The sequence below is a fragment of the Ursus arctos genome, unplaced genomic scaffold (genome assembly GCF_023065955.2).
Source record: "Ursus arctos isolate Adak ecotype North America unplaced genomic scaffold, UrsArc2.0 scaffold_19, whole genome shotgun sequence".
NCBI classification, from domain to species: domain Eukaryota; kingdom Metazoa; phylum Chordata; class Mammalia; order Carnivora; family Ursidae; genus Ursus; species Ursus arctos.
The window spans coordinates 12,775,197-12,802,081 of NW_026622863.1; positions in this window are offsets into that span (position 1 = coordinate 12,775,197).

Below are 26,885 nucleotides of genomic sequence, written 5' to 3' on the forward strand. Positions count from 1 at the left end.
TTGTTGTGGCCGGCAGTGTTGATCCATGCTGAAAGGACCGGCTGGTTCCAGAGCTGGATTTTCCACCAGTCACGGCCTGAGCATGGTGGGTGAACCACAAATGCAGCAAAACAAGATGGCGGCCTCCAAGCCCAGGAGCCTGTGATGCTGCCTCGGGGCGGGCACAGGCTCTCTCTGACCCTGGCCGGGATTTCTTGGTAGACTTCTGGAGTGGCCGCATGGATTCCCCTGCTCATGATTCGAACCCATCTTCTGGGGCTGAACATTCCAGTTAGCAAATCATATTTAATGGTGTGTAACCTCAAGGCCCCAAACGCAAGATTTGTGAGAGACAGAAATCAGAGTTCTAAGAAAACTTGCCCCACCCCTGCAGGACGAAACAGGGTTGTTTTGGTGTCTGTATAGTACCACCAGCCTGTGTTTAGGGTAGACCCATATAAAATCTCTCGAGCGTTGGGGTATCTAATACCTCCCTTCAAAGTACTACCCTCGGTGACGTAGTAGCTCCCGTCAGGCAGGGCTATTAATTACAGTGATGTTTGTCCTAAATGTCCTTCTGTTTTATTTCAGTCATCTACTTACTCTTAATTCAACCTTGTCCCCGTGTGTAAATACTCCCCCCTTTCCCTTGCCATGTGTCCCTGTCCAGATTAGTAGGCAGTTATCAAACCGTGCCCCCTGTCCACACCCCACCCCAATCACCACTTAGCCAAACTGCATACATATATATTTAGCTCTTTTAATCTTTTTTTCTCATAAGGTTCTAATTTTACATTTTCCAGGGTATTTTGGATTTGGCAAAACAGCCTTCGTCTGTGAAGAGTAGAACTTAATTATCAAAAGCTGAACTGGAGTGAGCAATCCATCACTGGGTGACACATCCTTGCCTGTGTTCATTTGAAAAACATTTTTTTGTGGCTCTTGGAAGAGGAGGGGGTGAAAGCTGTCAGAACAGGAAGAAAGAGAGAAAGGAAGGAAGGAAGAAAAGAAAGAAAGAAAGAAAGAAAGAAAGAAAGAAAGAAAGAAAGAAAGAAAGAAACTAAGAAAAGGGAAAGAAGGAAAAAAGTTCATCCTGGCATTCACCATCCCACAACACAACCACATAACAATATCGCAATCGCGGGATTAAGAATCGGGACGGTTCCTTTGGCTCCTGTTGCCTTTCTTGTTTTTATTTTGTTTGAAACTGGATCTCAAATGTCTCCTAGCACATGAAAGTTAGTCATGTAAAATGCCTCCTACAGTAAACATCATCTTTTCGACAAGGTTTGCATTATAATTAAGGCCCGCCTGCATCCTTATCCAACCCTCAAGTTCCACTGTTTTCCTTAAGAGGCAGGGTTTTTTAACAGCCAGATAAATGCTCTCCGTGGCCCAGCCCAGTGGCACAGTGACACCCAGTGGCCACGTCAGATCATGGACCCACGGTGGGGCCCCACAGGGCTGGACCCAGAGGAAGGGGAGCCCCAGAAGGTTCCCAGCAGGGGAGAATCTGGCATTGTCTTACCATCTGAATGCTGATGAGATTTGCCAAAAAGGAGCCAGTCTTGAAGCAGGGGAACTGGTCCCGTGTTGATCTGAATGAGACAGAGCCAGCCAAAGGGCCTAGCAGAGGGCCTGGCAACCACTGGCTCTTACCTACCTCGAGGCAGTTCCACATTCCATGCCAGAAACTTCTCTCGGCCTCGTTTACACCTCACCCAGACCAGTGACAAATCCAGTCGGTCACCAGGGGTCTCCAGAAACCTTTAGATGATGGATTCAAATATTTCCTCTTGGAAGGGAAAGATGGTTTTGTCTGTTGACTGGTGGTATAGCCCCTCTTTTAAATCATCGACCGATAAACGTTTTTGTAGTACAGGAAGCCTGTGGACCCTCACCCCATCTTTGCTTAGTCGGGAGCCCCTCTTATCCACAAGATGAACTTACACTGTGACGGGGGCGGGGGGCACGTCTCCTTCTGCAGGGAGCATTGTGAGCGTCCCTATCGGTCCCGCCCGGTGGCTGATACGTTCCGGAAACAGATCCGTGTCATCTCCGTCCTCTGAGTTATTCCAGGTTGCTTCAAATCACACGCATTTAAATCACTTGGTCCAGAGTAGGTTTTTGTTGTTTTTTTTTTTTCCTTTTTTAGTTTGTTATATTTACTGAGCATAACCAAGGCCTCTCCCTCTGGCACGTGAAGGCCTGCTATTTCCTGCCAGGGGCTGTTTCCACTCGGAGCTGATTGAGTCCCAGGGCCGAACCCCGAATGGCAGAGACGGAAACAGAAGGGGGGCAGCTCATGTCCAGGGCGTCCGGTGCCACGAAACACCAAGCCCCAGAGACCGACATGAGTGTTGAGAGTGAGGGACCTCTTAAATCCTGGAGCCTATGGGTTCATGAAAATCGCAGGGATAATGAACAAGACACGTCCTGTTTTATTGAGCATTTACTTTCCACCAGCTGCTATTCAAACATTTTGTGCTTAGCAACTCACTTAATTTAGTTTCACCACGACAAGGTGGTCTTCTTGTCATCACTGGCGTAAAGATTAGGAAACTGGGGCACAGAAAGTGTTCATTCTTCGGCTGAAGGGTACCCACTGACTTTGGAGAAATACTGAGCTCCGAAGTCCAGACGCTACCTGCCTAATGGCCACACCGCACTGCCTTCTACGTAATCGGCCAATGAGATAAACATCTCAGTCGTAAATTAAACCTACAGATCCTTCCCCTATAACTGATTAGCCCATCACCACTTCTCCCCATTCTGTGGACTTTCATGCAACAAGATGGGGAAATACCCACTTTAAAGCTGGAGAGACTGGGAGCCAGGGTGTGGCTGCTGACTGCCCAGGTCACAGGGGGTGACAGGGAGGGACTGGGACCCAGCGCGGCTGATTCTCAGTGTGGTGTCCTCGACCCCACGTGGCAGCCCACCCAGGTGCTTCCCAGGATGGCACCCAGATCGTGGTACTTTCACCTACACAGCAAATACTTCAATTTCTGTTCCCTGCTCTTGGAGGGTACCATCGTGAGCCCCTCAGGAAGGTTGCAAGGCTACTCTTCTTTCCCTTTCTCTGGGTTTCGTTGTCACCGCAGATGAGAAATAATTACAATGCTGAAGAACAGCACTGTGTTTGTCACGCGGGCCTCAAGGCAGGCTGGGCAGGAGTGTTCGGTTTCACGATGAAGCTGGGAGGAAGTTCCACTTGGGGTCAATCCAAGAGGGACCTGGAGATGGGGGCCCTGGTTGCACAGGCATCCTCACTGCCCTCCTCACCCCATTACTGCTCTCCACGATGTGTCTGCTCCCCAGGGCCATCTCTTCTAATACCACAGGCCACTCAGCACTTCTCCTGCTGGCGTCCCTTCTCCCAGGCTCTCTCCAGCTCTTTCTCTGGCCATGATGACTTTCATCTGTGCTACGTAGTGCTGCTCACCGAGACTTTCTGAAGCACATCTCATTTCATTCTATCTTTCAAAGCCTTCAATGGCTCCCCACTGCTCACAGAACAAAATCTGAGCTCCTAGACCCAACCCTAACTTCTCATTCCCTTCCAATTTCCCCCAAGCATCTTATGCTCAAGCCAAACCAAACACAAACTGTCCTGCCTTTGAGTCTTTCCTCCACCGTCAGGACTTTTGCACCGCCCAACTCCAGGAGGCCCATTTTCATCAGAGGCAATGTGACTAGCACCCACTGGAGTTGGTCAGTGCGCAGCCTGCACAGCTGTATCTGTCCACCTGGTCATCTGGATCATATATACCATCACACCTGTTTCCCTCCGTCTAAAACAGGATTCCTCAAGAGCAGAAGTATTGACATTTTAGGCCAGATCATTCTGTGCTGTGGGGAACTGTCCTGAACCTTATATGACGCTTAGCTGCATCCCTGACACCCTCTCCTGACACCCAAACTGAAAATGTTTCTGACATTGTCTAGGGTCCCATGGACGGCAAAAATCATCTCTGGTTGAGAGTCGCTGCTCTAAAACCTACCCATATTTGAAGCTTTACCCTCAAAGCCACCTACTTGCTCCACACTGCTGAGAGAGTGTACCCCCTCGCCAGGAGTACCCCTAGAACGGTGCCCACGGGTCCACTTTCCACTTCAAACTAGATACATGTCTCCTACCAGAATATAATCTCTGCTGTGTGCTTTTCGACTGCATATCACTCCAGGACTTACATGCAGCAGAGGGGAGGCATATATCACAGAACAAGGGCGACGGACAAAACAGTTTGCACGCAGCCTTCCCCGTAGGAAAGCGAGTTTCGGACATGCCTCGTGACGGCTGCCATACCCATCACAGAAAAGTACAGCCTGTTGCTGGGTTCGATGCAGCAGAAACCTAATATTTTACCTGAAACTCTGATTTATGTGTGACCACTCTGTTTCTCGCTACAACAGAGCTTGTTTTAGCAAATGGGTCCAGATTTAGTCCATTAGCTTAAAATAAGTGAAAGACTCTAGGGTTTGGTGAAATCACACAATAAAATATCATTAAGCACTACAGCCTGTCAAGGCCGACGGCAGGTTTGAGTTGAAAGTCCGAAGACCGTCTGAAAGGGAGTAAAACACACAATGGATGCGATGGGGGCAGCTGGCTTTCATTTGGGGGAGGTCGTCCGAGGACTCTCCCGTCTGTGATGTAAATAAGGAACAGAGGCCCCGACAATTTAACTGTCATCGGCAGAAATGCCTCGACGGGCATGGCCACGAGCTCCGGCCCTTTGCTCCAGCTCGCAGTTCTTGGTCTGCATTACGAGAAGGGGCCGTGGGGCAGGGAGATAAAAGAACCAGGTCAGGCCCCTGGAAGCCAGAAAGTTCTTGCCAGTGTGCCAGGCTGGGGGCAGATGCGCAGCTGGGGGTCCCGGGGACAAGATGGGGGCCCCCTCCACGTCCAACGGCCCCGGAGCGTGCAGATGTGACTCTCCAGAGTGAGTGGACTCCATTCTGTTTCCTCGGGGTCTGGGAGCTTTGGGCGGCCTTTGTACCCTCCCTTTCTCTTCTTTCTCTCTCTCTGTTTATCTCTCCAACTCACCCTCTCCTGCCCTATCTCTCTGTGCCCCCACTTCCCTCCCCGTATGTGTATCTCTCTCTCTCTCTGTATAGCTGTGTATGTCTCTCTCTCTCCATGTCTCTGTCTCGCCTTCTCTGTGCCTGTCCTTGGCCGTTTCCCTCTGTGCTTCTCTCCTTTTCTCTCTCTCCATCCCTCTCGCTTTCTCCCATGTCTCTCTGACTCTGTCTCTTCCTCTTCCCAGTCTCTTTCTGTCTCTTCTCTGTCGTTCTCTGCCTCTTGTCTGCTGCTCTGTCGTCCTTTGTCTCAGGCTTTTGTTCCTTCTCTCTTCCTCCTGTCTCTGTCTCTGTCTCTTTCTCGCTCTCACCCCAAGACAATCAACCTAAAATGGACTAGTTCCCTGGAGACTCCTGGCCGTGCTCCTTGAGACGCCAGCAGCACGGTGGAATCCGAAATCCAGCTCAAGTTTTACAACATTTGGCTGCCGACTGTTCTGTGCTACGGCTTCTCGCCACCTCACTCCTTCGCTCTGCACGTCTTCTTTCTTTGCCAGCCAAGTATGTGCAGGTGACGGTGTTAACGTCTTCCCTGCTAGGGTCCGGAGCGAGGTCATCAAGCATGGTCGCGATACTCACGTGCCTCCCCTCCTCTCCATGCACCTGCAGCAGACAGCGCCCATTGCTCTTTCCCCCGGAGCCCCGTGTCGCTCGTTCTAATCAAATTGCTCCAGGGGACTCCAACCAAGAGCAGAACAAACACAGAAGACACAGGAGACAGAATGGTTGTGCCAGCCCAGACCTAGACAGGAAAGAGCTCACACTCATCCAGAAGTAGCCAACCACGGCCATCACGGAATAATTCGAGCAGCCGCCTTTGAAAACACTCGACACCGGGCCCTGTGTTTTACTATGGCCTCACGTAGCCTTCAGGATCTATTTTTAGCCCCGCTCCCCAAATTTAAAATCGGAGCTTCAGAGAGAAAATATCACTTTCCCAAGTTCACCCACATAGCAAGTCGCCTAGCTGGGGCACAACCCTAGGACTGTCTGACTTCCTCCCATTTCAGCCAAAAGACTGATTTGCTTCCTTTACGGAGCTCATGCCCCATGCCCGACCCAGTGTGAGGCAGAATCCCATAAATTCATAATCCTATAGAGTATCCACCATGCCTACCACCTCCCATTGAGCAGATGAGGAAACTAAAGACCAGAGAGGTTAATTCACCTGCCCCAGGTCACACAGCCAGTTGAGCAGCAGAGCTAGGGTGACGGGCGGCAAGCAAATTCATAGATTCCAACTGGCATCTCTAAATTTATATTTCCGCCTCCGCCGAGGTCCCCACCACTGCAAGTAATCCTGAAAATTCGTCATGAAGCTTTCAAAACAATTTATGCAAACAAACCTCAAGTGGGGCTATTTGTATTGGCAGTCCATTTCACTTAACCACCCACAACAAGGAACAGATGGCCAGAGCGTTGGACTCGCCTGCAAAGAAAACAGGAGGGGCAAGAGCATCAGAAGCCGCCTTCCTTCCCCCCCACGCCTGCCCTGCTTTGTGACGATTACAGGCTTGAGCTTGTTTATGTCTTTGATTCCGTTGTTATTTTATGTACTTGTGAAACCGACCCGGCATTTCATGAGACAAGTTTGTTCAAAGACCATTTGCCAACCATCTTGGGTTACCAGGAGCCTGGCTTTCAACGCTGAACCTGGAGTCCTTTCCCGACTGAGCTTTCTGGAAAGGGCACAGCAGGAAGTGGAAAGAGCCTGCAGATGTTGGATGAGAGATTGGCAAAAACCTTCCAGACAAACGGTTGGAGAGTCATATTTACCTGCCTTTTTTTTTTTCACCTTTGTTTCAGCTGGGCGTTTGCCACTCGAGGTGGGGACGAGTCCTGAGCTGAGAGGCAAATCCTGGATTCAAATCTGTCTTTTGCCAGCTGCGATGACATTAGACAAATTGTCTAAACTCTCTGAGACTTCGGTGAACTGAATGAGGCTGTGAGCTCCTCCTCGGCTGGGTTGCTGCGATATCTGAATGATATTTTGGTTATGCATAGATCTGAGGGATTTCTCCATTATTTGTTTTAACCCAAAATAGGTAGCTGTCTCTATCACAGGCCAGTTAATCAACCAATAAATATGGCTGAGTATGCGTCATTTTCAAGATGGGCCTGGAAAAGAGTCAAAGAGAACTAAGTCAGGGTCTCCATCCCAGAGGACAAGTGTCCAGGACTGTGGCCAATGATATTTTCCAAAGATTGCTGCAACAAGACCTCCCATTCCAAATGCTCTTCAAGCGTGTCTTCAACACTCTTCCCACTGAGAGGTGGGGACCCTATATCTTCCCCTTGAACCTGGGCTGGCCTGGGACTAAAAGTGAGGTGGTGACATGGGACATCCAGGCTAGCTCATCACGGGCTTCTCCATGGCTCTGTTGGGGCATTTGCCTTTGAGGCCCTGAGCTGCCTGGCGAGATGTCTGATGCGGCCATGATGGGAGGAAGCCCAGTCCACACGGAGAGGTCAGATGTGGGTGTCCAGCCACAGCCAATAGTCACCATCGAATGCCAGACGTGTGAGTAAAGACATCTCCAGATGATTCCTGCCCCAGCCATGAAGTCATAGCCACCCTCAGCAGGGGGTGGGGGAGAGTGGGGGCAGAAATCGTCTGAGAAGAGACCCCAGACGTCTTGGCACAGTTCTACCCATTCCTAATTCCTGCCCCACACATGTTATTGACAGAATACAATGATCACCGTCGGTGCTAATTGGGGGGCTAATGGCAGCCATTGGTAACTGGAATAAGAAAGCAGAGGGAGACATATACACATGAAACGTTCATTTAAAATATATACTGATACATCTCCTAGAGAGTGGTCAGGACGGGAGCTGAGAGGAGGGACGAGACGTGTGGGCTGGAGGTCAGGAAATAGTGTGTGAGGCAGTAAGGCAAAACTTAAGCCTTAATTAAATGGGTATTATTTGGATCGGGGAGCACAAGGTGAAGGGAGTTCACTTATTAATAAAAGAACCCATAACTCAATATGTCTATAATGATTATAGTAATAATAATTATAGTAATAGCTAATGATGCGGGGTGATAATTTTAAATACGTACCAATTATTGTTTTTCTCTGGTATTTCCTGTTACCCCCTGACCCCTCCTTACCTTTCCAGTGGTTCCACCATATGGCATCCATTGCCTCAAGGAAAGGAGGAGAAAGCAAAAGCAGAGAAAAGGTAATTGTGAGCCAATCGCCTGGGCCCCGAATCTCCTTCGAGAAGACGCAAGAGGCTGGAGCCATATTTGTTCATATTGGCTCCAAAAGCCAACCTGCCTTCCTGAGATTAGATCGATCGTCCCCGGGGGTGGAGATACTTCAGAGGAGCATCTGAAGAAATCAAGAGGAGCATTTAGAGATCTCTGGATCTGGGTGAAGGGCCTTAAAACTCAACCCCAGCCCCATTCCACCCTCTAGCAGGGATGTTTAAGGAATTCCAAAGCTGAACATATCAGTGTCCGGGTTCCCACAGCAAGGGCAAGACTCAGGCATGGTGGGAGAGCAGAATAAAGAGGTGTGTCCAGCCAAAGGGGACACACACCCTCGCAGGGGCTCCTGCAGCGAGCCGGGGACAATGGGTCCCTCCGTGGAGAGGTTTCCAGAAGCCCAGAGATGTGAGGGGGATGTGGAATGTCTTCTCAGGAAAGAAGGCAGTCCCAGCAGTGACAAGTGGGGACACATGACCAAAGTCCAGATGGCAATAAAGATGACTCAGCAGGTGCCGACCGAGATTGAAGATGGTCACCCTCATCCCCCCTCCCATGCCCTGCTGCTATGAGGACATAGCGCCAGGGAAAATGGACAACATGAAACTGACTGGTTTCTAACTTTTGGCTTAAAATCGAGATTGAACTGTTTAACAAAGCAAAGAAAGTTACACTTGTCTTCACTATGGCTACATCAACATTTGTTGAGTTTCCCCAAACTGAAGGAACCTCGCCGGGTTCTTTTATTTTCTCCCTGGCTCCCTACAAGGACTCTACAAGATAGGTCCCAGCTTCATTTTTCCAGAGAAAGGAAATGAGGCCCAGAGACGTTGAGTAACTTGTCTCAAGTGACTCAGCCTCTCCATGGCACAGCAGGGATTCAAACCCAGGACTGCGTGACTCCGGAAAACCTGCTCTTCACACATGCTCCACAGCGCCCTCTCCAGGGGTCTATTGTCCACATGGGGACTCGCTTCTGTTCAAGTTCCTCAATCAATATGAACCTGTGTTCTAGAATAACCACATGTGCTAAGCAGGGTGGGCTGGGTTTTGCCTCAGTAACAAATAACCGAAAATCCGTGTGCCTTAACACAACAGAAGCATGGCATTTTGCTCACACCGCGTATCCGTTGGAGGTCAGCGTGAAGGATATGTCCATTCAGCTCATTCATGGGTCTGGGCAGTTGAGGCCTCCTCTTTCTGGAAGGTTACCAGTTACTGGGGCAGGAGAAGGAGGCAAAGGGTGAATTGCACATTGACTCTTAGAATTTCTGCCCAGAACATCACACGGGTCATGGGTCATGACACGTGACACAGCACTTCTGCTCACGTCCCATAGGACAAGGCAAGTCAATGGCTCCATTGGTAGGAGGTGAGAAAATCTAGTTCCATCATGTGCCCCAATGTAGGAGAGCTTGACTCCGATGGTGACGTTGCTAATGGCAACCCCATATGACAACTCCATTTATCATAAAATAACATTTAACGATGGAGGGGAGAGATGGCACGATGCAGCCTCTGCTGAAACTCAGCTCCCCAGCAGTTCAACCAATCGACAAGACCACAGACTGTTGTGACTAATTTTAAGCCCTTCTCTTAAAACCCCCTGAGCACCCACACCCAGGTGACTTCTCACCAAGTGTCAAAGCTACAGGGGGCGATGAAGCTTCGATGATGCTGAAGAGAAGTCTGAGCTCCAGGGAGGAAAAAGGGTGGTGAAGGCTTAGCATCTCCTCCCTCCTCCTGCAGGGCCCCCTTCAATATATTTTTAGCCATCTCTGCCCCGGAAGGGGCCCCTGACTCCTCCTCGGCCATCTGAAAATCAGACACATTTCATGCCACATTTCTAGAGTGGAGAACACATTTTCTGCTAATGTCCTAAATGCAGCACCTGTCTCTTTGATCTCATCTACACTCACAGATCATGATTCAAGGAAGCTGCAGCCATATCACACCTGAGACAAGGAACATTTCCCAGTGTGGCTTCAGACACTCCTACTGCCCTTCACGGCTATGAAAGGACCAGCAGGTCAGCAAAGCTGGGACTGAGGCAAGAAGCAGGGCCTGAGTTCAGAGATTACAACTTCTCCTGGGGATTTTGGTTGCATCTTTAACCACCAAATGATAATTAATCCTCCAAAAGGTCTCAGATGTTAATCCCCCAGGAAATCTTAATCAACCCTTACTAGGATTAGTTCTGAATCTTGGGAGGAAATAACAGACACATCCAAGTAATGCTAAATTGTGAACGCATCATCTTTCATACAAAGAAAGAGCTTGCCACCCCTTTATTCTTCCAACCAGCCATTCATTCATCCATCTATCCATCCATCCATCCATCCATCCATCCATCCATCCATCCATCCAACCAGCCATTCATCCACGCATCCAACCACCTGTCCATCCATCCATCCATCTATCCATCCATCCATCCATCCATCCAACCAGCCATTCATCCACGCATCCAACCACCTGTCCATCCATCCATCCATCTATCCATCCATCCATCCATCCATCCAACCAGCCATTCATCCATGCATCCAACCACCTGTCCATCCATCCATCCATCCATCCATCCAACCATCCATCCATCCATCCAACCAGCCATTCATCCATCCATCCAACCACCTGTCCATCCATCCAACCATCCATCCATCTATTCATTCAACAATAATTAAATGTAGACATGGTTCCTGCCTCATGGAAGTTACACGCTAACGGGGATTGGGGAAAGGATGGATGGCCATCACATAATCACACCAATGTCATTACCAAGTGACACATGAAAGGAAGGAACATATGGATCTGAGGATAATTAGAACTAGTGTGGAAGACATCACTAGTGTTCACCCGTATCCACTTCCTTCCTGCCTGGGCATTCGGGACATTGATGTCTCAGATTTTGGGGTCATGTGACATGTTCTGGCCAATGAAACATGGCCCACTGACACACCTCTCCATGATTCTCCAGCCTCTCGTTCCCCTTTGAGGCAACTGTGTGGAGAAGGCGAAGCCATAAGGAGGAAATAACCCAGAGTTATCACACCGTGCACCAGGGTTCTGCAGAGTTGCCTGGATCTGCAGGGGACTTGGCATGACTGAGAAATGAACCTGAGCCGTGATGAGCCGCTCAGATTTGAGATGGTTGTTACTGCTGCATAGCCTAGCCTAGCCTGACTAACGGCCTAGGGCAAGGCGGGGCACGGGCTGGAGTAGGACTTCTGAGGAAGTGCTGATTCAGTTGGAATCTCTAGGTTGAGTAGGAGCCAGTTCTACAAGAGACGGTAGGTCTCCTGCATGGGGCCACCCACCGCCCCCTCCTTGGCCTCCCATGACCCAAGTCAGGTCTCTGCCCCGGCTGGTGCCACGTGAGAGAGCACAGCCCAGAGAGATGGGCCCAGCAGGCCTGATGCAAAAGGCTGCAAAATAAGTCAGAGGTGGGGGACGTTTCCAGAGGGAGGCACTATTCCCCATTGAATGCAAAGCTGACCATCAGCAAGACACCAACAACCAAACCTTTCAGGAAAACAAAATGAGCTGGCACGGCTGTTGTGGTTGAGAACGTGGTCTAGAACCACGCTGCCTGGGTTCAAATTCGGATCCGTCACTGACTATCTGTGTGACCCTGGACAAGCTCCGCAACCTCTCTGTCCTCGGTTCCCTCATCTGTAAGATGGGAATGATAGGGGCGCCTGGGCGGAACAGTCAGTTAAGCATCTGACTCTTGGTTCCCCCCCAGGTCGTGATCTCAGGGTCGTGAGATGGAGCCCCACATCGGGCTCTGGCTCAGAGGAGTCTGCTTGAGATTCTGTCTGTCTCCCTCTCCCTCTGCCCCTTCTGCTCGTTCTCTCTCTCTCTCTGTCTCTCTCTTTCTCAAATAAATTAAAAAATCTTAAAAAAAAAAAAAGTTGGGAATGATTATAGTACCTACCAGCTAGAGTTTTTCTGGGGGTGACTTGAGTTAATGTTCGGAAAGGACAGTGAGAGACCAGACAGCAAGCCAGCCTGGGCTCCGTCCGATGGTCCTTTCTCCAGTCCAGGGAAACAATGTGCCAGAGAGGAGCCGCCCGCTGACTCTGCCAGCTGCTCTGTCACCCAGTGAGGTCCTGGAAGCAGATTCAACTTAGAAGAGTGTCCCCCTTCTTCTGGAAAGAACTGAGAAGACAGGAGGGGAGAACCCCCACCAATCAGCAAAACGCCTTTATAATAGGATAACATAGGAAGACAGACCTTACGTTTCAGCTAGTAGAAGCTCTTCTTTTAAGGTTTTGATTCTTTCTAGGATATTCCAATCAGCATCCTTCTTTTGCTTGCCTACCTCCAGCGACAGGGAATTCACTACCTTACAGGTCAGCCCGTCCTTCACAGGAGCACAAGTTTTGCCCCCTAGCTTCTGCCCATTGGGCTTAACTCTGCCTCCGTGTAGACAGAGTGTGCTGTCTCCTCTACACTCCACTGGCAAGGGCAGCAGCTCAGAGAGGCGGCCAGCGGCCAGAGCTGGTAGGCGGGGGACTGGATGCTGGCTAGCCTCCTGTCACAGGAAGCATGGGATGTTGGAAAACAACAGTGACCTCATCAGCTTCCTACTTTAAAAGGATCTCTTTTGGTGGCCGGGTGGCGGATGGACGGCAGGGGAGCGAGGGTGAAGGCAGGGGCCAGGTGCTCAATTACTGCTCATTAATGAATGTGGAACAACACCTCAGAAGGCCTTGCCGGCAGCAATGGCCAGTGATAAAAAGGCACTTCTTCGTGGGGCTTCGGGAGCCGCTGGGCTCGCTCCTCTCAAAGCTGTCATCCCACTGTGTTGTAATTATCTGCCTACTGGTCCGTACCCCCTTTGGACAGAGTTCCCCAGCCACAAATCATCCCCATAGCTCCCCCCTCCCCAACTCTTGTGCCCAGGCGAGTGCCTGAAACATGGCGGTTTCTGGAAGGACTTCGCAAATAGTAGTCTTGCCATGGTTGTTGGTGTGACCGACGCCAGGACCGTAAGAGCCATCCTTCATTACAGTTGGAAGGATGTAAGTTAGACAATAAGCAACCTTTCCCAACAGCGAGGAATACGTGGGCAGCTCAGAAGCAACCTGCCCGCGGATTGGCGGTGATGATATGATTTATCATCTAACTGGGGCACTTTCGTTAGGGACGAAGGCTGAACCAAACGGAACTGCCAGGACAACAGGTGTAGGCTGGGCGGAGAGGGGGGGTGATTGCCCATTATTTTCTGCTCCTTAAATCCATTTGTCAGCCTGAAGTCAGTCTGTTAATGACCTCAGCAAACTTGCACCACCAACCCTCTGACTCCAAAAGCTCAAATGTACCTCTTCTTTGACATCCTTGACTCACCCCACTTGGCAGGTCTGCTCACTTGCTTCTCAATTTTCACCAGATGCCTCCTCCTTCCTTTTTCTCCCGATGGCCCCCTCGTCTGGGCTCCACGGCCCTCCTCTTGGAAAACCACAGCGCACAATTAACAAAGCAGTTGCGTTCACAGCTGTGAGGGCTCCTTTGATGCGTGGACTCGGCTGGACCACAGGGCACCCTGATGTTTGGTCACACGGTTTTCCAGGTGTATCTGTGAGGGTGTTTGGGGATGAGATGAACACTGGAACTGAGTCGAGCAGACTGCCCTCTCCAATCACCCACTCCGCTGAAAACCCAAGTACAACACAAAGGCTGGCCGTACTGTGAGTAAGGGGCAGCTCCTCCTGCCTGAGTGCCTTCAAGTTGGGGCCTTGGATTTTTCCAGGCTTTGGGCTTGAACGGCAACATCAGCCCTTCCTAGTCTCCAGCTTACCAAGTTCAGATCTTGGGACTTGTCCCTCATAATCGTGTCATTCATTTCCTTAGGATAAGTCTCTCTGTCTCTCCACCTCTCTCTCTCTCCATATATATCCTATTGGTTCTGTTTCTTTTTTAAATTTTACTTTATTCAAATTCAATTAATTAACATACAGTGCATTACTAGGTTCAGAGGTAGAGTTCGTGATTCATCAGTTGCATATAACACCCAGTGCTCATTACATCGCGTGCCCTCCTTAATGCCTATCACCCAGTTACCCATCCCCCTGCCCACCTCCCCTCCAGCAAGCCTCACTTGGTTTCCTATAGTTAAGAGTCTCTTATGGTTTGTCTCCCTCTCTGATTTCATCTTATTTTATTCTTCCCTCCCTTCCCCTATGATCCTCTGTTTTGTTTCTTAAATTCCACCTATGTTCTGTTTCTCTGGAAAACTCTAAGACAACAGCTATGTCCCAGTACCCAGCACGATACTTGGCACCTCAGTGAATGTGGGACCAGACTGAGACACTGTCAAGGCCCTGAGCCTTGTAAAGATAACAGAGTCCCCAACTCTCTATACATAATCCAAAATGTAAGTAATAGTAAGATACAAAACACAAATTATATACAGATGCTAAAAAATAGTTTAAAGCATATTCTAAGATTATCAGATTATAAAATTCAGGAAAAATCTATTGAAGCTGAACCTTGGGTGGGAGGGAGTTGGAGTAGGGGAGTTTCTCTACTTTGCTCATGCCCTAAGCACACACTGAGTCTACAACTGGGTGATCCCAAATGGTTGAATGAATGAGTGTAAGAATGAATGAATGAGCATACACAAATCTTAGGCAATGAAGAGAAACTGACATGTAAATTGCACTTTGCTATTCTTTCACCTTTCTTAATTTGAGCAATAGTATATTTCCAGCAGGGAACTTTTTTTTTCTTTCTCATGTTGCTGGTTACTTGAAACCTGCCCTTTAATTGCCGTGATGCTGCAATTTAAGCTAATTAGCTTCTGGGTATGACTCCTTCCCAGCTCGCCATCTGACCCCGAAATCCGAGCTTGCTGCTGGACCCCTCTGCGGGGCTCCGAGCACAGTCTCCACGCAGCAGCCTCCCCACATTGGCGAGGACGGTGCCCACTGACGCTTGGACAAATCAGGCCTTGGCCCTGCTCTCTCCTCGGTCCAGCTCTCGGCAGCGAAATGAGCAACCGCTCTCTCAGAAGTTCTAACACCCACAGAGGAGCCAGAGGGGGAGCCGCAGTCTCCAGGTAGTGAGCCTCAGTACGGCACCTGCTCCATAGGGCACCATCTGTCCTCTGGGGAGCCTGGGCCGATGTTGGTACTTGCGTTCGTTTCTGCCCTTTGGGGATAATTCATCATCGTAGATGACGGAATCTCCTGCGTCATTCAGCCATTCTTGGCTGTTTAAAAAAAAAAAAAATGGCTAGAGCCTAAGCTGAATCTCTGCCTTTTGAGTCAGCCCGGAGAGAGGCAAAGAAGAATCTCTTTCCGTTCAGGCTGCGTCTACGACACCTATTGGCTGTGCAATGGGTGAGGTTTTCCCAGGTGATTTTGATTTCTGTTGTTTGCTCTTTTCCTTGGCTGTTTTGAGCACTGTCTGCGCGTCACGCGCTCCTTGGAGACATTTAACTTCATCCCCTCTAGGAGGCCGACCACGCGGGGCGGTGATGAGAAGCTGTTCTGGCTCGGATCCCAGCATGTACTCGTTGTGCAACATTCTGTAAGTTCCTTAACTGCCCTAAGCCTCAGTTTCTCCTTCTGCGGAATGGGCAACGTGGTAATAATAGTGACCTACTCCACGGGGCTGCTGTTAGAACTCAACCACTTAATTCCAGCCAAGTGATTAAAATCGGGCCTGACCCTTAGTAAGAATTCAATGTGCGGAAGCGCCTATGGTCCCATTGTTCACGTAGGCAAGTGGAGGAAGCCCAGGGCGGGGAGGCCAGTGTCCCAGGGCCACAAAGCTGCAAAGTGAAAGAATCCAGACTCCACCCCGGGTCTGTCTGATTTCAGACGCCCAACTCCTAACTGCCGCTGCTCCCTGGCTGAGAAAATACAGAGGGAGCCTTGCCTTGGGTAATTCAGGTTCTGCTTGATCAAAGGGGATAACAGATCTAACATGTCACAGCATTAGACTTGTCTGGCGGGACACTTTCTACGTGACTGTTTGCCGGAAACTAATATCCTTCTAAGAATTTACCCCTTGATTTTAAAATGTCTTTCTCCAGGTGTTTCTGTTTGTTTGTTTGTTTGTTTTTTTCTTTCTCTGGGTGGGATTTAAGCCTCACATTTCCACTTCTTGTCCCTTGTCAATATAAAGTTGGACATCGAGTCTGTCCAAGTCCCTAGTCACCTGGTGCTGCATGCATGGGGGGCGGAGGACACCCCTGGTCCTGAGCTCTCCACGTTTATGCACGGAGAAACTGAGGCCTGGAGAAGGAAAGGGACTTGTCCCTTAGCCCCGTGACAGGCTGGACCCCAGGATGGGGGCCTGAGTCCACATGGACTCTGAGCCATATTGGCCACCTAACTTCACCCACAAGGCCCCCATGGTGGTGGCAGGTGCTGCAGAGCCCAGGGCCCATCAGACGTGGTAGAGAGCTTGCCGGGTCTGGAACGAGGCCGAGGGACTGGCAACCGCACCTGCCGGGGATTGGACGGGAGGCCCTTGGAATAGGGAAAGCCAGAGCCTCAGAATTTGACCTTCATCCTGGGGAATGGTGTGAACGGGTCCTGAGATGCTTTCTCTTCCTGTGGTCCGTCACTTGTTCCAAACAGGCAGCCTCGATTTCAGGAAGTCCTATTGGGTCCCTCGAGTCCGGGCCATGACCCATGGAGGCTGAGAGATCTTTCCTGTAGGTAACCTAGCTAGCTTTGCTCCCCTCGGCTCACCTGCACTTTCCTCTGTTCACCCCTACTCCGCTCTGCCCACTTCTGCTCTCGCCTCTGCTCACCTCCACTTCCCTCTGCCCATCCCCACTCCCCTCTACCCACTTCTGCTACCTCTGCTCATGTCCGCCTGTCTCTTCTGGCTGAAATGGTCCTTGTTCCAGGGAGAAAAACCTGGGTCTCCAAGGAGGCTCCCAAGGTCCTAGCAATAGCTTTAGGCTGGACACACAGGGACTAGCAGTGAAATCAAGCAGGGGTGCAATGGGGGGGGGGTGAGGTGGAAAAAGTCCTGGTCCCGGAAGAGGAGCTGGGAAACAGCCTAGATGACCTGGGACCTGAATTCAAGCCAAGCTGAGAAACACTAGCTACATAGTAATAGCTAACGCTGGAGGGCATCCGCAAGTCCCCCCCCCCCCAGAATAAATATGCCTATTAACTCAATTGATCCTCAGAACTGCCCTAGGGGACAAGAACGCTGAGGTCCAGAGAGGTGGCCCACAATGGCATACTTCCTTGACTCCCAGGCTACACTCCCCATTCCTGGAAGCTCACATGGAAGGGTGCATGGGAATGGGGGTTCCAGAGCTTTCTGACACCCAGATCAGCTTCAGAGGGAGAAGCCAGCCTTCCTCCGCGGCATAGGCTACAAAGCCAAAGGTGGAAGTGACGACGAGGCTTGCCCACGACTGTTCTCTGGGTCAGCAACGGAAAACGTGGACCAAGTCTAAACTCCGTAGTCAATGGGGGGCATTTGTCTCCGGCACGCCCTGCCTCCATTTTCTGGTCACCGCCTCTTCTAGCTCCTTTGTTCCTGGGGGCAGTGCAGCAGCCGGCATCGGGGTCCCCCCCTCCCCGGGTTCTGGGCTCCTGCAGTCAACACGTCAGCTCTCCGGAATACTGTTTGGCTCCGAGACCTTGGGCACGTGACTTAACTTCTCTTGGCCTCAGTGTCCTTGTGTGAAATGCATCCTATTCCTAATAGCGTCTGCTTCGTGGAGGCATTTTGAGGATGACCACAGGCGATACAACCAAGGTGCTTTGAAGGCTCTCCCCGATACACGGTGGGCCTCCCTGAAGGTTTGGTTATCGGGAGTAACCAGGAGGTGTGAGTTCTCATTTTCTCCCACTAACATGCCCACCCCGCCCGTATCGACCCCGGCCAAGACAATGTGAAACTCTAAGATGTTTATGACAGCAGGTAGTCCTTCTTCTGGACTCATTTGCACAGAAAAGCATTGCAAGGGAAGAGAGCAATTGTTCATGCCAAGGAGCACTTGGTCATGGCATCAAAAGCCAAGAATGTTGAGGCATTATTTGGGGGGGGGGGTTGGGTAAGGTACAAATGTCCATTTCGTGGCACTCCCAAAACTACACACACCTCCTCTGATTAAACACAAGGCTGGCTCTTTCCAGAAAGGTCAGAGGAGCGAGGACATTCTCTGCAAAGGGCCAAGCCTGACTCTTCAGGAGGACATGACGTGTCTAAGAACCGGGGTGAGGAAAGCCTGAGATCAGAGCAGGATCCTGGAGGAATCTGCTGCCAGGGGAAGGAAGAGGAGGGATGCTCGGTGACTCGGCTCTGCCTCCTACCAGTACCACCAGCTCGGGTGCCGTGAGCAGCTTAGAAAGACAGAATCCCTCTTACCCATGGCAACAGATTCTGCAATTAAAGAAGATTCCCGGTGATTCATATGCACATTACAACCTGAGAAGTCCTGTTTAGAAAGCTGAGCCTGGGCCCCTGGGTGGCTCAGTTCGTTGAGCTGCCGGCTCTTGATCTCCACTGAGGTCAGATCTCAGGGTCCTGGGATCGAGCCCCATGCGGAGCTTCCCACTCAGCAGGGAGTCTGCTTGAGATTCTCTCTTTCTCCCTCTCCCTCTGCCCCTCCTCCTGCTCTCTCTCTCTCTCTCTCTCAAGTAAGTCAATAAATCTTTAAAAAAAATTTTTTAAAAAAAGCTAGGCCTGGTAGAATGTGTCAGGAGCACTTTAAGAGGAGTCAGTATGAGCCAGGTGTCAGGTCACACAGTCTGGTGTGAGTGGCGGCCTAAGAGTTTAAGGGATCAATGGAAGAAAACCAGGAATGCTTCAGGGTCTGGTTCTGGGATGAAGTGCACATGATTGGATAAGCATGAGGGGTCAGGAGGCTGTGACAGCCCCTTGGCATGACCATGGGGTCTCTGCGGGGTTCCCAGCAGCCTCACTGTCCTGCTGGAGTCGCCCCACTCTTGTAATTCCCTTCAAACTTCTCTGAGCACAGAGTGCCTCTCTCCAGCGACAAGACGGGGTGGCCTCGCAAGGCTGCAGAGTGAAGACCGCCCCCCCCCCCAACACCCAGCTGGCTGGTTCTGGGCAGGCCAGGGAGCCCTCACAGGTGAAAGCCCCAAGGGAACCTTCCCTTCCCCCAGGATGCAGGGGACAGCAAGTCCCAGCCTGGCTGGGCTGCCTTCTCTCCCCCAGGCTTGTCCGCCCCGCCCTTGCTCTCTGAGCTAGCTTGCTCACCAGACCTCATGCTCAGGATTCTCGTGAAGGTCACATGAGAACCTTGGCAGGAGCTCTGAAAAGCACCATAACTCCTGCCCCCACCCCCGGTTGCACTTCTAGGAGCCTGCCCTCATGGTCAAGAGCGCACGGTCACTGGAGCTGCCCGAAGGTCCACAGAAGGGGGATCCAGGCCCAGAAGTGGGGTTCTCCTCCATGCATCGTCACAGGGGCCGCAGTCCCATTCCCGCCCCGCAGAAGGAGAGCCCCGGTAAATTGGGAGAGCCAACACATCGCAGAGCACAGACACAGTTTCATTGCACTATAAAAAAAACCAGGGATTCTTTTCAGGGCCTGGAAGGACACACTCAGAGCCAGTTAACCCTGGCACAGGGGTCAAAGCAGTGTCTCCCAATCTTTTTTTATCGCCCCTCAATATCCCAACCATGGAATGTTTGTACAGATATACTGTATATTTGTTCATATACCGAATGTGTATTTGTGCTTTATACAAAGAGAACTAGATTTTCTTAGAATCAGTTGTGCCCCCTTGAGGGTGATATCACCCTTGCCGAGAATGCATAGGTGAAAGGGGGCAGACGGAAGCCTTTGCCCCTACTACCATTATTTACTCTTTTATTTTTTAGCACTTGGGGGGGAAGTATTTTTCTCTAATTTTATTTTTTTGAGTAATCTCTATGCCCAAGCCCACAACCCCACAATCGAGAGTTGCCCATTCCACCTACCGAGCCCGCCAGGCGCCCCCCCCCCCCACTGTTTACTTTCTGATGAAGTTTTTATTTTTAAAAAACAGTAGTAGCAGAGACTCTTACAGCACTGGTGTATGCCTTGCACTACTGTAAGAGCTTTACACATTTTAAATCATATAATCCCCATAACAGCCTATGAAATAGGTGCTATATTATCCCCACTTTACAGACGGAGAAATTGAGGTTCAGGGAGAATACGTCACTTGCCCAAAGTCACAGCTGGTAAGAGACGGAGCTGAGATTCAAACCGTGGCAGCCTGGGTCCCAAGTTGACATTCCTGATGACATAGAAACTGTGAACCACATTTACAATGAAAGGAAGTGATTAAAAAAAGAAAGAAAAAGCAGAATGGGGATGGGTTTTGTCTCTAAATGGGTTAATATAGAGAAAAGTACTCTTTGAGCTTGAAGTGGTTTGTAAACATAGGGTTATCTTTACTATGATGATTAATATGGGAATATCACCACTACTGTTACCCTAATAACCCCCCCCAAGCTTGGGGATTTCATCTCAAGCCGGAAGCGGGAGTAGGGATGAACCCATGAAAAGCCGGGGGGCCGAATGAGAGAGCCCCTTTAATGAAGATGAGACAGAGCACAAGAAGCTGTGAGCAGGATCCCGGGGGCAAAATAGGCAGCTGCTCCTGGCCCAGCAGGGCCGGCTCCTCCCTCCTCTGCTCAGGGCCCTGGAGTGTCAGCCCCGTCCACAGGGAGCACTCACCCGGCTGGCGGGCGGAAGGGGACCCACAGAACACCACGCCTGGGCCCACGCACAGAGTAGGTCACTCTAGTGGCGATGAGGAAGGGGGTCCCAGATCCTACACATTCAGCAGTACCCTTCTCCCCCCAAACATTGTCTCTGAATCTTGGGGATCCAAGGAACACAATTCAAAAACCGCTCATCTGGGGGCCCCTGGGTGGCCCAGTCGGGTGAGTGTCTGACTCTTGGTTTTGGTTCAGGTCGTAGTCTCGGAGTTGAGGGATCAAGCCCGGCATCAGGCTCTGGGCTCAGTGTGGAGTCTGCTTGAAATTCTGCCTCTCTCTCTCCCTCTGCCCCACCTGCTCGTGCTCTCTCTCGCTCCCTAAAATAAAAAAAAAAATAAAAAAAATTTAAAAACCACTCATCTAGTCCAAAAACCCTTATTCGGAGGAAACTGAGGCTCAGAGAGGGGATATCATTTGTGTAAGACCACACAGCCAAATGGCAACAAGTTTGGAACTCAAACCGTGTCTCCTGGCTCTGCAGTCACCAAGCCTAACTGCACGATACGACTCTCCTAGGCTTCGAAAAGATGCATTAGTTTCCTTCCTTGGGGCCACTTGGGTAGAATGGCTTATCTTTCCAAATTCTATCAAAAATTATTTGTTCATTCCAGGGCCTCTGACCACATCCTCTCAGACTTTTTAGAGGTTTTTGTCTCAATCGGTCTGACCTGACAACGGAAACGTGTCCCCAGGGTCAAATTCACTAGTGCTTCTCTTTCATTGAGCTCTTTTAAAAGAACCTGGCACAAAAATGAAAACGGAAACCTGGATAGAATTTCCAGGCATCCATAACGCAGACAGCTTGGTATCTTTGAAGTTGAAACTGCTGAGGGTCTCCCTAGAGATGGATTGACCCCCAGCTGTCCAGTCTCTGAGGTGACCCTCAGCTGGACACGCTTGCCACTCCAGCCCCGAAGCAATCTGCCCGCAATGAGACTCACAGATGTCAGAGAACGTCTGGAATTCTGTGTCACCATCCGTGTGCAGGTCCCTTCCCTCCCTTCCTGTGTGTGAACGCTTCATTCGCTGCGGTTCTGTCCTGCAGAGCCATGACCCAACCTCGGAATCTTTAACACAGTGGTCGAAGCAGCCCTTTCCGGTCTATCAGTGTTGGCCCTCAAAATAAAGGCACTTCCTATTTATTCCTATTCTTGTCCAGCATCCCCCTGTTACAGGTAAGGCAACAAAGTCCAGAGGAGCTAGTTGCACCAAGCAAACCCTGGTCTTAAGAATCCCCACCGATTAATATGCCAGCCAAGACTCCCTACAGTTTTGTCCCCATCTGTCCTAGTATTGACCTCCATGTTGGTTGAAGAGGTGACTCGGGCCCCATGTCACCCAACTCTTGGCTCTACACGACTGCTCCTGCCTCAGGCTCTTGGCGCTGGTGTCTGATCCTGTATCAGGCAGCGAGGCTGTGTTAACAGAGCCCAAAACGTGAGACCTCAAACACAGCCCACCGTTACCAGTCCTTAAGTTACAGCCTCAGGCAGATGTCCCCGGTCAGTGGGTGCTTTCCTCCGTGTTGGGATTTAGGGACCTCGCCTCTATTTGTTGTGTAGCCCTATCAACTCCTGGGCGGGGGACAGTCTTGTCGTAAGCGGTGTGCAACCAGAGGAAGGGGAGAGAGAAGATGGGAGGGTGGGAGGAACATATTACTTCTACACATCCTTGGCCCGAAACAGAACGTGTTCATTTCCGCTCACATGCCATGGGCTGGGATTCAGTCACGTAGCCAAACCCAAGCGTGGGGGGACTGAGGAATGGGGGCAAGCTCCGCGATGATGGGGATGACGGCGATGACGCGACGACGAAGCAGGAGAGGAAGAAAAAGAAGGAAGAGGAGGAGGGGGAGGAGGAGGGGGGGGAAGGGGGGAGGAGGAGGAGGATTTTTGGTGAACGGCAAGCAATCTCTCCGAGTCTCTGCAATCCCTGTCGTTTTTCCTAGTTGGACCCCCTCCCCACCCCCATTCCAGGTTCCACTTCTCAGAACCTAATCCCAACCACTAGGTCAATGTCAACCTACATCTAAACGCATGATTGACCCAAATTCGCACGACAAGATGGGACTGAATCATGACTGCAGAACCACCCTGCTCCAAGTTTAACAGAATAGGCAGGTTTTTAGGAGTGAAATCTGCAACACCTAGAGAGTTATAAATAAGGCGCGCTCGGCCGGTATTTACATGAGGGAGGCACGGCTTCTCTTTTTTTTTCATGAATCTCTGTGTTGTCTTCAAACCAGGTTCCCAGAGCCTCTCGGTCTTCGGATGGTACGAGTCTCACTCGGAAAAGTAAGAGCAAAGATGAGAATCGGAACAGAGGAAAGAACGATGTCACACTTAGTAGATGCTCAGTAAAAGGGGTTTTATTCATTTGAATGAAGTTAAGGTGGTGTCTGTTCTGAGTAAATCAGTGCTCCGGAGCAAAATAAAAATGCAAACGTTCTGTGAGTTTTCATTTTGCCTGGTCTTAAGTACCTCCTATTTTTTTTCTTGTTTCTAAAGCCATATTCTTCTATTATTAAAAAAAAATAGAAGACACAGATAAACAAAAAGAAGAAAATTCAAGTAGCTCATAACTCCCCAGCCAAGAATAGCCACTTTTAACATATTGATGGGCATTGGGCCAGATTTTATAGCCCTAAAACTTAATTTAAAAAAAAAAGGGGGGGTGTGGGGCTTTTAAGAGATTTTACCTCATTAGGCAAAAGTGACCAAATCCCATCCTGCTTCTCGAGAACTCACTAATGTTTTGCAAGCCACGCTCGATGAAATCTTTGGGCACCGGGGCGAACGCGTGACCTGCATATATTCTTAATATGCTAATTTTTGTTTGGGTTTCTGAACAAAACCCGTCTTTTAAAGGAAAATTTAACAGATTTGAAACCAGAAACCCTGTCCTCCCTAGAGGCATTAAAAAATGCAAACTGAAGGCTTCCCATGTGTGGAGACTATTACTGATTTCCTTCCAAAAACAGGAGAAGTGTTGCCCTGGCCGAAACGCTTGAGGTCCCCGAGCCAGAAACTGTTTGCTTTCCGCGCACTCATTAACCATGGTGTGGGGTCCAATAACTACTCTAATTTCCTACTTTAAATGTTTTTCTTTCCCCCGCTTTTCAAAAATGTCTTTTTATGTCGTCCCTTCACATATCCGTAGTCAGCCCCTTGCGCCGCGAGGCTGGTTACTGTCAGACACAATAAGAGACAGAAATCACCGCGCATTACAGTAGCATTAGTGTTGAAAATGGAAATTTAATTTCCAGAAATGAACCTCGGCGATAAAAGCTCCCTTTGTTGCTGTTCAGATCAGAAATGAATCAGGTCTGAAAGGAAGCTAACGTGCAATTAACAACATCTCAAAGAGGTACTTGTTATGTGTTAGAACAGATGCGTTGGAATGGTGTTTTGAACCCCGGGGGGGGGGGGGGCGGGGAGGGCTGGATAAATGTTTTTGATGAGAATGAAGATAATAGTAATGCCTTACATGTGCACGGTGCTTTTAGCCTTGGTGACATATTTGGATTTTCACGGGGACCCAGCAGAAGCAGGGCTAGAAGCAGGGCTAGCAGAGGCCTTCGGTGCTCTGCTTCATAGAGTTCAATGAGGGAAAAATCTCCAGCTTCCAGAGAACCACAGTGTTACCTGATGCTGTGGCATAATGGAGGCATATTTTGAAATACTGGCCCCGGGGCCTCCTTGATCACTATTTCGGGCCACCCCTGCCTCCCCTCCTCCCACCCCCCAACACGCACTCTGAAAGCAGCGGCCAGCCTTCTAGGTGCCTGCCCTCGGGGTGCAGAAGGGAGAGAGAAAGAGAACATTCTCGTTTCAGTTTCAAAACAGACATTGGAAACTCAAGGCAAAAGCAATCATTTGAGAGCCGAGTTCTTAAGCCCCTGAAACCTGAGGTGTTGAGGTTTGAATATTAAAAAGTGCAGCCCTAAATGTCAGGAACGAGAGGAGGAAGGGGAGCAAATTCAGCCAGGGCCTTCCCCCCCAGCCGGAGGCAAGTCAGGACCTGGGGGGACAATAGGACCCCCAGAGAGGGGAGGGGACCCCAGAAGGGATTGATTCCTGGGTTGAGACAAGGGAGGCAGCACCCCATTTATTGTTGTAGAAATCGACTGAATTTACCCTAACTTCTCTAGCTCCCACCACCACATCTCGGAGCCGTGGAGAGACCACGGGCCGTCTGCCACTGGAAACTGGAACGGCCCCGCAGCCACACAACCAAAGAAACAAGGAGTCCAGTTGTCCTAGACCTCACACCTGAACAGCTAAAACTGGACCAAATATTTACATTTTTAAAATTAATTCGCAAACGTTCCGAAAGACAATGGTAGCACATTCCTTTAGCCCCTTGGAAGGGCAAAGATCTTTCTCACAATGACTCAAAGCTAAGATGTCACAAAATTCACAAATTTGATTCAATAAACCAAAAAAAAGCTCTGCAATTTCCAAAATAATAATAATAATAATAATAATAATAAAGGTGAAACCCAAGTAACAACTAAGTACAGGGCTAGATAAGAAAAAGATTAGCCATGAAAGAAATGGAGACAGAGGAGTAAAAGTAAGTTTTATTGAAAGTGCATCGAGCTACTGTGATTCACCTATCAGATTGGCAAAAGTCCCAAAGTTAGATAGCACATTCTGTTGTCGAGGGCAGGGGAAAACAGGCACGCCTCATGCATTATGGTGTAAGAAGAAACCCTACAACCCTTGCTGTGGAGGGTAAGTTGGCAATATTTATCCAAATCATTCCTGCGGATACTGTCCCAGCAGTTGTGACTCTGAGAACTTATCCAGACATATAAACTCACGAGGAGAAGAGACATGAACACACAAAACTAACTGTTGCAACAGCAGCTTGTAACAGCAAAAAGGAGAAACAACTCCAATATGTAAGACACAAGGAAATACGATGTATTGGTAAAAAAAAAAAAATCTAAGGAACTATTCTACGCACTGACATAGAAAGATTGTCAAAATACGTGAGGGAGAAAGATGACGGTGCAGTATTTTATGAAGAGGAGAATAGGAAACTCCATTCATACTTTTCTTAGTGTGCAGAAAGATACTTTGGCAGACACACAGAAACAGATAAAAATGGATGCCAGGAGGAAATAATGGGAACCAGGCAGACTGAGGGAAGGTTGAGAGAAAAACTTCTTCCTGTATTTTTAAAATTATACTCTGTGAATAGATTGCTGTCCTCTCAACATACTCTAGTCAAAGTATTACAAAGTCCACAAAGGGGAGCCTGGGTGGCTCAGTCGGTTAGGCGTCCAGCTCTTGATTTTGGCTCCAGTCAGGATCTCAGGGTCGTGAGATCGAGCCCCACGTCGGACTCTGCACTGAGCCTGGAGCCTGCTTAAGATTGTCGTCCCTCTTCCTCTGCCCCTCCCCACCCGGCTCATGTGTGCACACTCTCCCTCTCTCAAAATCAACATCAAAATAAAAAATCCATGAAAAATCCTTTAGGAAAACCGAAGTTTTATGTCATTAAGTGGATGAAGGGGGAAGATATAAATTACAATAATTTACAGAAGACATCTTTAAAAGTTACATTTTTATACAACCTGACTTTGTGGCCAGTGAAATTTATCTCTTTTACAGCATTATCTAAAAGGAAAACAACAGGGTAGTTGTTTTTGGTAGTCAAATGTGATTGGAAGCTATTGAATTAAATTTTAAAAAAAGATTTCATTAGGCAGAATTTTCCAGAACCTTAAATAAGCTAATGGACATAGTGAGTCTCCAAGGGGGAAAGTACAGAATGCAACATGGCCCAACATATTTGACCCAGAAACTTTTTTCGTAGAGTATTGTATGGAAGTGCTGGCCTGGCTGAATCAGGGATCCAAATTCCTACAGTTTGGAACAGAGATGGTC